The following is a 13,531-nucleotide window of genomic DNA, read 5'->3' as shown; positions in this document are numbered from 1 at the left end:
GGCGGTACGCTACTCCCCCCTGATGCTGGTCGGCTCCGCCCGCACCTGGCTCAACAACCTGCCAGCCGGCAGCATCAACGGCTGGCTGGATTTCGAAGAGGCCTTCGTCAGCAACTTCACCGGCACCTACCGCCGGCCGGGTCGCCCTCAGCAGCTTGAGATGTGCAAGCAGGGCCCGGACGAGACGGATCGCGCGTACCTGACGCGCTGGTGCGAGATGCGCAACTCCTGCGAGGGCGTGCACGAGATCCAGGCCATCAGCTTCTTCATGGGAGGCTGCCGGCCAAACACCATGCTGTGGCACAAGCTGCGCCGTAGTGACCCCAAGTCGATGGCCGCCTTGATGGCCATCGCGGACAAGTACGCGCTGGCCGAAGAAGCCGGCAAGGCGCCGGCTGACCCAGCACCGGCTCCCTCCAGGCGGGACCACCACAAGCCGGCTGAGCACAAGCCGGCAGACGGCGCCTCTCATGGCAGCCGGCGGGACAACTACCGTGGCAAGCGTCACAGTGACCAGCCGGACCGCCGGTACGGCTCCGCCCACGTAGCCGCCGTGGCAGACAACGCGGCAGGCGGCAGCCGCCGCCAGAAGCAAGACCGGCAGTGGAAGCCGAAGTACACCTTCGAGCAGATGCTCGACTCGCCGTGCAAGTACCACAGCGGCAAGAACCCCTCCAACCACACCACCCGCGACTGCCACTTCATGAAGCGGCTGACAAGCGGTGAACCTCTCCCGCCTCCACCCCCGCCCCCACCAGCCGGCGGGCCGGGTGGCCAAGCCGGCGCAGAGAACGCCAACCTCGAGCACCACGAGGCTAACCAAGTGCACCATGCCGGCCGATATCTGGCCGAAGATGCTACCTACATCATCTTCACCTCCGAGCCTGAGGACAAGACGAGCCAGCAGAGCCGTTCCCTCGAGGTCAACGCGGTCATACCGCCGGTCCCCCAGTACCTAAACTGGTCAGAGCAGGCCATCACTTTTGATCGCCGCGACACACCAGCTGTCCTGCCGAAGCCGGGCAGCTACGCCATGGTCCTCGACCCCACCATCGGCACAACCCGGCGCAGCGTGCGTTTTTCGCGCGTCCTCATCGACGGCGGCAGCAGCATCAACATCCTCTACCGCGACACCGCCCGCAAGCTGGGCATCCAGGAGGCCGAGTTGCACCCCACCCCCACCGTCTTCCACGGCATCGTGCCAGGCCACTGCTGCCAGCCGATCGGCCGGATCACGCTGGAGGTGATGTTCGGGAAGCCGGATCACTTCCGCACCAAGAGAATCGAGTTCGAGGTGGTGGACCTCGTGAGTCCCTACCACGCGCTCCTGGGCAGGCCGGCCCTAACCAAGTTCATGGCGGTGCCCCATTATGGGTACCTGAAGATGAAGCTGCCTGGCCCCAAGGGGGTCATCACCGTAGCCGGCGACTATCGCCGCTCCATGGACTGCGCCACGCAGAGCTCCAAGAAGCAGCTCATCCACGATGCCATCGCCCTCGCCAAAGCCGCGCAGACAGACATGCCGGCTGCAGGCAACCCGGCTGGGACGACTCACTTCCAGCCGGCCGACAACACCAAGAAGATCCTGCTGGACCCGGCGCAGCCGGACAAGTACGTCACCATCGGTGCCGGCTTGAGCAAGAAATAGGAAAGCGAGCTCACCAGCTTCCTCCGTGAGAATCGGGACATCTTCGCATGGACTCCAAGAGACATGCCGGGTGTGCCGAGGGAGTTGGCTGAGCACCACCTCCACGTCCGGCCTGAAGCCAAGCCGGTGAAGCAGCCTCTCAGGCGCTTCGCCGAAGAACGAAGGAAGGCCATCGGTGAAGAAATCGCCCGGCTCCTAGCTGCCGGCTTCATCATGGAAGTGCTGCACCCGGACTGGTTGGCGAACCCGGTCCTGGTTTTGAAGAAGAACGGCTCCTGGCGCATGTGTATCGACTACACCAGCCTGAACAAGGCGTGCCCGAAGGATCCCTTCCCCCTGCCGCGCATAGATCAAGTCATAGACTCGACTGCCGGCTGTGAACTGTTGTCTTTCCTAGACGCCTATTCAGGCTACCACCAGATTCCTTTGAATCCGGCTGATCAAATAAAGACTTCGTTCATTACCCCGTACGGGGCTTATTGCTACACGACTATGCCGTTCGGCTTGAAAAATGCAGGCGCCACCTACCAAAGGTGCATGCAAAAATGCTTGCAGGATCAAATCGGCAGAAACGTTCACGCATATGTGGATGATGTCGTTGTAAAGACCAAGGAGACGACTACCCTCCTTGATGACCTGAGAGAAACCTTCACCAATCTGAGAAGATTTCGGATGAAGCTCAACCCGGCCAAGTGCACATTCGGCGTGCCGTCTGGCCAGCTCCTTGGCTACCTCGTCTCTCAGCGAGGGATCGAAGCCAACCCGGACAAGATCAGTGCCCTGGAGAAGATGGAACTGCCGCAGTGCCTCAAGGACGTCCAGAAGTTCGCTGGCTGCCTAGCTTCCTTGAGCCGCTTCGTCAGCCGGCTGGGGGAGAAGGCACTGCCCCTGTATCAATTGATGAAGAAGACGGACAAGTTCGTCTGGTCACCGCAGGTGGAGGAAGCTTTCCGTGACTTGAAGCGCGTGCTCTCAACCGCGCCAATCCTTGCAACGCCGGCTTCAATGGAGCCGATGCTGTTGTACATCGTAGCCACCAATCGAGTGGTTAGCGTTGTCCTGGTGGTGGAGCGCAAAGAAGACGGCAGGGAGCAGCTGGTCCAGCGTCCAGTCTACTACCTTAGCGAAGTGCTCTCCCAGTCGAAGCAAAACTACCCCCACTACCAGAAGGTCACCTACGGCGTCTACATGGCGGCCAAGAAGCTCAAGCACTACTTCCAAGAGCACCTCATCAAGGTGGTTGCCACAGCGCCCTTGGCGGAAATCATCGGCAGCAAGGATGCCAACGGCCGGGTTGCCAAGTGGGCCCTGGAGCTAGCCGCCCACACCATCCTCTACGAGCCACGCACAGCCATCAAGTCGCAGATCCTCGCGGACTTCTTCGTCGACTGGGCCGAGATGCAGTACCTGCCGCCTGTGCCGGATTCCACACACTGGAAGATGCACTTTGACGGTTCGAAGATGCGCAATGGCTTGGGAGCCGGCATCATTCTCACCTCTCCCAAGGGAGATCGGCTGGACTACGTCCTGCAGATCCACTTCGCCGCATCCAACAATGTGGCGGAATATGAAGCGCTCATTCATGGGCTGAAGCTGGCCAAGGAGATTGGCGTGCGTCGCATACTTTGCTTTGGCGACTCCGACTTGGTCATACAGCAAGCATCTGGCGACTGGGACGCGAAGGACGCCAACATGGCCTCATACCGCTTCCATGTCCAGCAGCTATCCGGCTTCTTCGACGGCTGCGAATTCCACCATGTGCCACGAGCAAACAACGAGGCGGCTGACGCCTTATCCAAGATTGGTTCAACCCGGCAAGCCATTCCGCCGAGCATCGCCTTGGCGGTTCTCAAGAAGCCGTCCATCATACCGTCACCGGATTCGGATTCAATATTCGTGCCGGCTGACCCGGGGGCTGCTCAGCCGAACCCGGGGGCTTCATCGCCCAAGTCGGGGGCTAACAAGCCGAACCCGCTGGCTACCATGCCGAACCCGGGGACTTCTCAGTCCAACCCGGGGGCTTCATTGCCAAACTCGGGGGCTAGCAAGCCGAACCCGCCGGCTAGCAAGCCGAACCTGGCAACCATGCAGTCGGATCCGGAAGCTCCCACGCAGGAGGCCCTGTTGGTTAGCGTATTCGAGATAGGATGCGTACCTTCATGGGCACAAGAATTCCTCTCCTACCTCACCGACGGTGTGCTGCCTAAGGATAGAGTCTAGGCCAGGCAGATTGAGAGAAGGGCCAAGGCCTATACAATCATCAACCACCAGCTGTACAAACGCAGCGTAAGTGGGGTGTTCCAGCGGTGCGTCGAGCCGGCTGAAGGGATTGAACTCCTACGGGAAATCCATCAAGGAGAGTGCGGACATCACGCCTCATCCAGAGCCATAGTGGCCAAAGCCTTCCGGCACGGTTTTTACTGGCCGACTGCGCTCAGAGACGCAGAAGAGTTGGTGAAGAGGTGCAACGGCTGTCAGCGCTTCGCAAAGAAAAGACACCAGCCGGCTTCCGCCTTGAAAACCATCCCCATCACATGGCCATTTGCCGTATGGGGCTTGGATATGGTAGGCCCATTCAGAACGGCGCGAGGCGGCATGACACACCTCTTGGTGATGATTGACAAATTCACCAAGTGGATCGAAGCCAAGCCAATCAAGAAGCTGGATGGCTCCACAGCCGTCACATTCCTCAAGAAAATCATCGTGAGGTTCGGCTACCCCCACAGCATCATCACTGACAACGGCAGCAACTTCTCCCAAGGCATCTTCTCTCGCTATTGCGGGGAAATGGGGATCCGGATGGCCCTATCTTCTGTGGCGCACCCAGAGTCCAACGGACAAGTGGAAAAGGCTAACGGCTTAGTCCTAGCCGGCATCCGGCCCCGGCTGATGGAGCCGCTCGAGCGAGCAGCCGGCTGCTGGATTGAAGAGCTGCCCAATGTGCTGTGGAGCCTGCGCACAACGACAAACCGCTCAGTCGGCTTCACACCATTTTTCCTCGTATACGGGGCCGAAGCCGTCCTGCCGACGGATACCGAGCACGACGCGCCAAGGATCAAGCTCTACACTGAAGCCGAGGCCAAAGAAGCTCGCGAAGATGGAGTCGACCTGGTCGAAGAGGCCCGGCTGCTGGCCGCGTCTAGATCTACCATTTACCAGCAAAGCCTCCGACGCTATCACAGCCGGAAGGTCCAGCCTTAGCATTCCGAGAAGGAGACCTAGTGCTCCGGCTGATCCAGCGGACAGCCGGACAGCATAAACTGTCATCCCCATGGGAGGGTCCCTTCATCGTGAGCAAGGCAGTAGGCAATGATTCCTACTATCTCATAGATGCCCAAGAGGCTAAGAAAAACAAGCCGGACAAGGCTGACGAGGAGACTAAACGTCCCTGGAATGTCAACTTACTCCGCCCATTTTACACATGAGAGCAGGAATGTATGTATCCCTTGTATCCCTTTTGTAAGCTATGAAAAAGCACGCGCCAAGACCGCCGTTTCCGACAAGTTTTTCGCGTACTTTACCTCTGTTTCGCCAATTGGCTTGAACCCTCTCACGCGGTCGGCTCAGTAACGTGATCCGGTTTCCGACAGCCGGCTTCCGATCCAGCTACAGACCGCAACCCGGCTGTCCGGCTGGCGGGAGCAAGGCCTAGGGAACCGACACGCGAAAAACGACTAAGGGAAAGAGTAAAAGCGAGTTGACTTGCAACTTTTCATGAAAGTGCCGGATTGCCGAATTCAGCTCGTTCGACTGAAATACTGTCAGCCTCACCCAGCGGCCCGCTCTTGATCCGGCGACGGATCGCAAGTCGGACGTACGACCGGCAAGAGCACAGCCAAAGAGTGGGGCGGATGGGAAAAAGCGAACGAGTCGAAAGAAAGCAACTCGGCACACAAATGATTAACAAACACATTAAAGTGTGACATAATTAAAGGACGATAATATTCATACATGCGCACCCGGCATCCCGGGGATTTAATAAATTGTCTTGGCAAAAGAACAACTGGAAAGACAGGTAAAACTAAGACGCGGCTGGAGAAGGACCAGCCGGAGGAGCGTCCGCGGAGCCGGCTGCCGGGTCATCTTCGGGCTCGTCTTCCGCCTCCTCATCTTCCATGTAGTCCTCATCGGATGGAGGAGGGTTCGGGTCCGCGACGAAGAGGGCCTTGTCGACGAAGTCGGCGATGGTGCTAGCTCGAGCAAGACGGGCGGCCTTGTATTCGGCTGGGAGCTTGTCCTCCACGCCGGCTCGCCGGAACTCAAGCTGCCCCAGGTCCACCTCGTTGTACCAAGAGAGGACGAAGGACAGCGCCATGTCGGCGCCAGCGCGCGTGGCCGACTCCTTCCAGTCGAGGAAGCGATCCAGCGCCCGCTCCATCAGGGAGGTGAGGCTGGAGATATCTTGCGGCACCGCCTCCTCAGGCCACAGCATCGGCGCCAGCTCTTCAACCGCCTTCCGGAGCTCCCAGCCGAGCTTGGTGATGGGCTCGACGCGGGCAGCCATGGACGCCATGTGATCCTCCATGGAGAAATACTCCGAGCTGCCCTCGCCGGTCTCCTACCTCCTGGACTCGCGCGCAACGCCAACGCCTGCCAAAGCCGCGTCCTGCGTCTCCGGGAAGGCCGCTGCAAGACGAAGCAAGTCAGAAATCATCGAAGCCGAAATAAGCTGAAAAATGCAAATTTTCGAAGTCCTAAGCCAAAAGGAAAAGCCTGGCGGCAGCCGGCAAGAACCGACCGCCACCAGCCCGAAGATGGAGATAGCAAAGACATCAGAAGTTTCTGCTGCCGGCTGCCAACGAAAGCCGGCAGCCGACAGCCGAAAGCCGGCAAAGGGAAAGGAACATTAAGGTGCACTCACCCGCCAAGCCGCGATCAAGTGCGCCAATCTCATCCGTCCAGCGCTTGGCGGTAGCCGTCAGCTCCGTGGACTTGGCGGTGACCTCCTCTTGCAGCGCAAGCCGCTGCTTCTCCACCTCCGTTAGCCGCCGGCTCAGATCGTCCACCTTCTCCTTCTCCGCTGTCCTAAGGGAGTTGAGCTCAGAGAGGTGGTTCTGCTCCAGCAGGCGCAGCCGCGCCAGCTCCTGCTCAGCTAGCTTGAGCTTGGCGGCTGAAGAACGGCCCGCCTCCTCGCTCTCGGCGCACTGGGCGCGAGCAGCCCGGGGATCCGACTCCAGCCGCGGGACCTTGGCGGCTTCAACTGCGAGGCAGCCGGAAAGAAACGTCAGCCAACGAAGATCCAAAAGAAAATAAGACATCGAGTCGAAAGAAGCAAGAGCTCACCCTTGGCGGCTCCCAGCTCGCGGGCCAAGTTGGCCCGGTCCAGCTTGGCCTTGTGGTAATGGGTAACGGCGCGATTATACAAAGTGGTGCGCCGATCCATCACAGCCTAAGGAAAAAAGAAAGTCAGTCAGCTAGGCGAAACCCGGGCCGGCTCCAAGCAGCCGGCCCATGCCTCGGAGGGCTACCAGGATGATAACCAAATCAAAAAACAGATAAAGCTTACCTTGCCGGCTTCCTCCACCTTGGCAACGCTGGCCGCGGTCTCGGCAGCCCTGGCCTTGAGGTGGGCCTGCAGGCTGGAGAAGAACATCTCCACCGATGCTTGGCCAGGGTTCCCCTCCCGGCTGGTCACCTCGTAGGAGTCGGCGCGGAGCCACGCCTGCTCCATGGTGGCAGCCGAGCCAAGGCTGGAGTCGGAGGCGGACGGCACCTGAAGAAGAAGAGCGCCCTTGGCCACGTGCAGGCCCTGCTGCGACGCCGATGGGGCTTCCGTCCTCACCAGTGCGCACGAGTCGGCGCCCTCCGTGCGCGCCGGCTCATCCCTTGCCGGCTCCCGCCTGGCTGGCTCATCCCTCGTCGGCTCCGGCGGCGGCGACGCTCCGGGCGCAGCAGATGGCCCAGCCGGCGCAGCTGTCTCCGGCGCCTGAGGTGCCCCCTCCGGGCTCTCATCCAAGCACCACCACGCTTGGCGGGCGCCGGCCCGGTCGCGCAGCGGCGCGGCTCTGCCGGCTCCGGCTCCCGGTCGCGGACGGTGCAGCCCTTCCGGCTCCGGGGTGAAGGCGGCATGCCCCGGCCCGGCCCAGCAGCGGGGTCCAGAAGGCGAGTCCGGCGCGGGAACATGTCGTCCAGCGTCAGCTGCCGAGTCGGCTCGACCCGCGTGCCGCGATCAGGCGCTGAGGCCAGCGGCACGGCGAAGGAAGGTGCCCCTGCGGAAGGCGCAGTACCCGCAGGCGGCGGTGGCGTAGGAGCGCACGATGAAGGCTGCGGCGTCGGCTCCCTCCTTTGGCGCAGCGGCGGCGACGCGACGCACGGAGCCTGCCGGGAGCCGCCACCCTGGGTAAACTTGATGGGAGCCCTAGCCGGACAAACAAAGAGAAGATAAGCATAAAAAGTAAGGAAAGAAAAGGAATCAAACAAGAAAGAGAAAGAGAACTCACCCGGCCTGCTCCGGAACCTTCTTCGGCTGCTGCCGGCGGAGCTTCTTCGCCTTCGCCTCCAAGGCGGCAGTGGAGCGAGGCTCGCTGGCCCGCTTCTTCCCCTGGCGCGCCGAAGTCGCCGTGGTGCTTGGCGGCCTCGCGCGCAGAGGCACGGCCGGGATCGGCCCCGTGCCGGACGTCGCCGGCTCCTCGTCCTCCTGCTGCTCTGGTGAGGGGGGCGGATTGTGCTCCCCCTGGCCGCCTAGATCAGGCGCCTGCAGCAGGTCGTCGTCGCCGGCCTGGTCACCGGCTTGGTCAGCCGGATCGACGTGATCCGGCGTCCACCTCCTCGTCGCCAGGTCGCCGTCCTCGGTGTTCTGGCGCTCAAAGAGCTAGAAAGAAAGAAAAAGCATGAGCAAACAACAAGCCAAAAATTGGCAGAAGCAAAAGGAAGTCGGCCTCGCAGCCGCAAGCCGCAAGCCGGCGAAAAACACAAGCTTACCCGTTCGGGCGGGTGGTCCCTGTCGCGGGGCGCCAGCCCGTAGTTCCAGTCGTCCGGCATGTTTGCCTTGGTGATGTTGTTCACCCGGCTGGCCACCTGGGCCTTGGTGAGCACCGCCTTGGACGTCCGGTTCGGGTCGAACCGGCCGGACATGTGCCCGATTTTGTGGGTGCGCCTCTGGAGCGGCAGCACCCGGCGCTCAGCGATGGTGCAGAGGAGATCCTCCGCAGTCAGCCCGTTCTCGACGGCCGCCCCCAAGAAGTCCCAGAGCTGGTTCACCTCGGCGTCCGGATCCGACGTGCGGGCGTTGTAGCTCCAGTTGATCTGGCTGACGGGAGGAGCCGGGTTGAACTCCGGCAGGTTGATCCGGTCGACGAGCTGCCCCTCGTTGCACACATAGAAGAACGACATCTGCCAGTTCTTCACCGAGTCAACGGTGGGGATCTTGGGGAAGGGCGTACCAGGCCGGGTGTAGATCGAGGCGACGCCGCAGGCTCGCAGGCGGCCCTCGGTGGTTTGCGCCTTCAAGTAGAACAGCCGGCTCCAGAAGTCGATGTCTGGCCACAAGCCGGTGTAGGCCTCCATGAACGCCACGTAACAGCTGAGGAGGACGCACGCGTTGGCCGGCAGGTGGTGCGGCTGCAGGCCGAAGTTGTCGAGGAACTGCCGGAAGAAGGTTGAAGCCGGCAGGCCCAGCCCGCGATCAAGGTGCGCGCCGAAGACGACGCGCTCGCCGGGCTGCGGCTCGGGCTCCGTCTCCTCGCCGGGCGCCCGACAGACCACCGCCGACGGGATCCGGCGGAGGCGCACCAGCCGCTCGATGTCATCCTCCCGCATGTATGAGCCCCTCCACGATCCGCTGGCGGAGGCCATTGTCGAAGAAGAGGAAGAGGTTGACCACGAGAGGCGAAACGGCGACGAAGAGCCTTGCGACGGCGGCGGCGACGGTGGCGGCTGAGGACGCTCCGTGGAAACGCGCGGCCCCGTGATGCCGGATTGGTGGAGGGGTGGCGGTGGCCCGGCGGGAGAACGTCGGGGCAGCTGCTCGCCGGAGTTCGCCAGGAGTGTTGGCGTGCGACGGAGCGCTCGAGCGAAGAAAGGAGAGAGCTTGAGTGAGAGGACGAAGAGCGCGAGGAAGGAGAAGGGCGCCTCGGTACCGCTACCGGGGGCATTTATAGCCGCCTGGCGCGCCAGTTGCGCGGCCACGTGGCGATCGTGGGCCACGATCGGGATTTACTGCGCTGTAACTCCCCACACGACGGCAGCGGTTACCGAAAACGTCCACACCACGTCCCCCACTACCGCACCGGATCCGGCGGGAGCATTGATGTGACCAGACGAACCGACCGCAGCGCCAGGCGTCAGACCGGTCAAGTCGGGTACAGGACCCGAGGCGGCGGAGACTCCGGCGCGCCGCAAGCCGGAGCCGGACAATAAGTTCAACTCGGACTAAAAGTCGTCAACAAGGCGGAGGCGCCACCAAAGCTTGCGAGAAAACAAAAGCTGCATAAGTGTAAAAAGCGGCCGGCTAGAAGCAGCCGGCGGAAACGAGCCGGATGAGGGCGCAGCCGGCTGAATGGAAATTCTCAGTCAGCCCCTCCAAGTGCCGTCAAATATATTGAGAAGCCAGGAAAACCTGCCTAGGTCCTTCTAGACGCAGGACCTTGCCAGCTTCGGGGGCTAATGTCGGGGGGAAGACCCCGGATAGGGCAATGGACGCGGAGCAGCCGGCTGGCCACTGGCCGGCTCGCGGCAAAGGCCGGCTGAGGAGCAGCCGGCTTGCGCTGTGGCCGGCTGGTCCGGAAGCCGGCTGGCTCTAGGTCCTAGTCGGCCTGGCTACGGCCACCAATGCTGTAGCTGGGCCGGCTTCTACAAGCCATATCCGACTGGGGTTTGTACCTCAGACCGACTCGAGGCTGGCGAGTCTTGCACTGGAAGGAACCGGGTTGGTGATCCGGGTTCCGAAAGTCCACGCTGACTCCATCTTCCGTAAAACGCGGGGCACTGTGGAGCAATAGTGCCACGCGCCGGACAGGCCGCCAGGGCTTACGACGATCCGTACTGGCTACTGTGGCTGACGGCGACAGGGACACCTCCTCTCCATACCGCTGACCGTGGCAGCCGGATGGGACAGGCCACGATGCCTCAACGGCTCCTGACGTCACCGCCTCGGGAAGGAGCGGAAGCCGAAGCCGGCCAGGCCGGCCAAGTAAACTATAGGGTCTTATATGTAAAGTGCCGGCGCCTATATAAGCCGCACTACCCCCTCTCGTGCAGGGGATCGATCATTCTTACTTCACTCCACCCATAGAGCTGCCCTGAGAGAGAGAGACCATCGTCTCCCTTAGCCTCCCAGGAGCAGCCGGACATAGCTCTAGGAGCACCATTGTATTGTATGATCATCATATACACTCATAGCAGGAGTAGAGGTTTTACCTCCATCGGAGGGCCTCGAACCTGGGTACGTCGCCGTGTCGCTCGTGCCCATACCCGCATCCGGATACCGCCGTGAGATCCCTCAGGAACCACTTCGATTAGCCACCCTATGGCATATGCCGTGACGATCCCACGACAACTATTGCTAAAATGGGTACTCCTGAAAATACTAAGTTGTGTGACTTCACAAACACAAATAATAATGATTTCTTATGCACACCTATTGCTCCACCTACTACTACAGCAGAATTCTTTGAAATCAAACCTGCTTTACTGAATCTTGTTATGAGAGAGAAATTTTTTGGTGTTAGTTCTGATGATGCTGCTGCCCATCTTAATAATTTTGTTGAATTATGTGAAATGCAAAAGTATAAGGATGTAGATGGTGACATTATAAAATTAAAATTGTTTCCTTTCTCATTAAGAGGAAGAGCTAAAGATTGGTTGCTATCTCTGCCTAAGAATAGTATTGATTCATGGACTAAATGTAAGGATGCTTTTATTGGTAGATATTATCCTTCTGCTAAAATTATATCTTTGAGAAGTAGCATAATGAATTTTAAGCAATTGGATACTGAGCATGTTGCACAGGCATGGGAAAGAATGAAATCTTTGATTAAAAATTGCCCAACCCATGGACTGACTACTTGGATGATCATCCAAACCTTTTATGCAGGACTGAATTTTTCTTCGCGGAACTTATTGGATTCAGCTGCTGGAGGTACCTTTATGTCCATCACTCTAGGCGCCGCAACGAAGCTTCTTGATAATATGATGATTAATTACTCTGAATGGCACACGGAAAGAGCTCCACAAGGTAAGAAGGTAAATTCTGTCGAAGAAACCTCTTCCTTGAGTGATAAGATTGATGTTATTATGTCTATGCTTGTGAATGGTAGGACTAATATTGATCCTAATAATGTTCCGTTAGCTTCATTGGTTGCTCAAGAAGAACATGTTGATGTGAATTTCATTAAAAATAGTAATTACAATAAATCTAGGCCATATCCTGCTAATGGTAACTCTTATGGTAGATATGTTTCACCTAATGAGGAAAAGATGTTAGAAATTGAAAGATCTACCAAGAGCTTTATGCAATCACAATATGAGCAAAATAAATTGTTGACTAAAACTATGAATGAACAATCTACCTTGTTGAAAAATATAGGAAATCAACTTGAAAATCTGAATATGGAGATCTCTGGGTTGCAAACTAAACTTGCAAATGCTGAAAACCGAATCTCATACATGTCTGCGTCACAATCTTCTTTAATTAATAAAATGGCTGCTAAACCTGAGGATATTGATAATAAAATTATTACTACAGCAAATGCCATCCAATTTAGAATTAACGAGAATATAAGATTGATGGCCGAATTGCGTGCTAGGTGGGAAAAAGAAGAAAACGCTAAAGAAGATAATATAGCTAAAGTTTGGACTATTACCACCACTAGTAATGCTAATGCTTCACATGTTGCTGCACCTCCTACTATAAATGGTAAAATAATTGGTGTTTGCAATATTTCTACTTCTAATGCAAAGCCTGCAAAACTGCCGGAAACTGCTAAAACTGCTGAAACTGCCTGTGATAAAACTGCTGAAATTTTTTCCAACATTGGGGACAATGATCCCATTGCTTTAGATTATAACTAGCTTGCTGGCCCGCGCATTTGCGCGGCTAGATTTTCTATATTTATATTTGATATATACAGTTTACTCAAGGTTGTTATCAGTTTGTCCTTTCTGCTCGTAACCGCAATTTTTAACAAAACTGTTATGCTTTTTTAATTTGCACTTTTTTTCAAGTTGCCTAATTTAGAAACATAATGTAAATATACTTAGGATGCATTTTTTTTTGCAGAACTATCAATTATAAACTATATATGTGTCAACATTTATTTGCGTGAAACCCGTATATTTGCTTAAATTATACATGGTAAGCTTCAAGGAATCCTTATCTCTGAGAAAACAACTGGTGAGCTGGGGTTTCGAGCCTTTCACCTCTAGGAAGCAGTATAGTATAATTTGTCTATTGATAAAATATATGACCTTTGTTGCTGAATAACCAATTAAGTAAAATATAATCTGCCCAAAAAACTAAGAAAATTTTAATGCAGAGGCCAATGCAGCCATTTTTTGAAAAACAATATGTAATCTGTACTCATATTGTAATCAGAAGATCAACTAACTCGGCCTAGATCAGGAAACTTTAATCAAATGAAAAACCTAAAGAAAGAGCAAATATGCATGCAGATTAGAGATAGAAAACAATCCACTCTATTCTCTTCCTGTATTTCCCTGCAAGAGAAAGAGATCAATACAATGTCAACTGCTTGCTCTCCGGTGTGCGTTTGAATCCCAGAAAAGTAAAGGAAATTTAAAAATTTGAAGCCAATAAAATTGAGAAATCACCTTGTTCAATCTTAAATAAGTGAAACAAATGACCAAGGAAAGTTCAGATCTGTTCTGGAAGTTAACAAAGGTTCCATGTGCTCATGGTTCTTAGTGTTGTAATAAGGATGATGA

This window comes from Lolium perenne, chromosome 1, assembly GCF_019359855.2.
Source record: "Lolium perenne isolate Kyuss_39 chromosome 1, Kyuss_2.0, whole genome shotgun sequence".
NCBI lineage: Eukaryota > Viridiplantae > Streptophyta > Magnoliopsida > Poales > Poaceae > Lolium > Lolium perenne.
The sequence above is the reverse complement of the archived record's forward strand: the minus strand, read 5'-3'. Positions refer to the sequence as shown.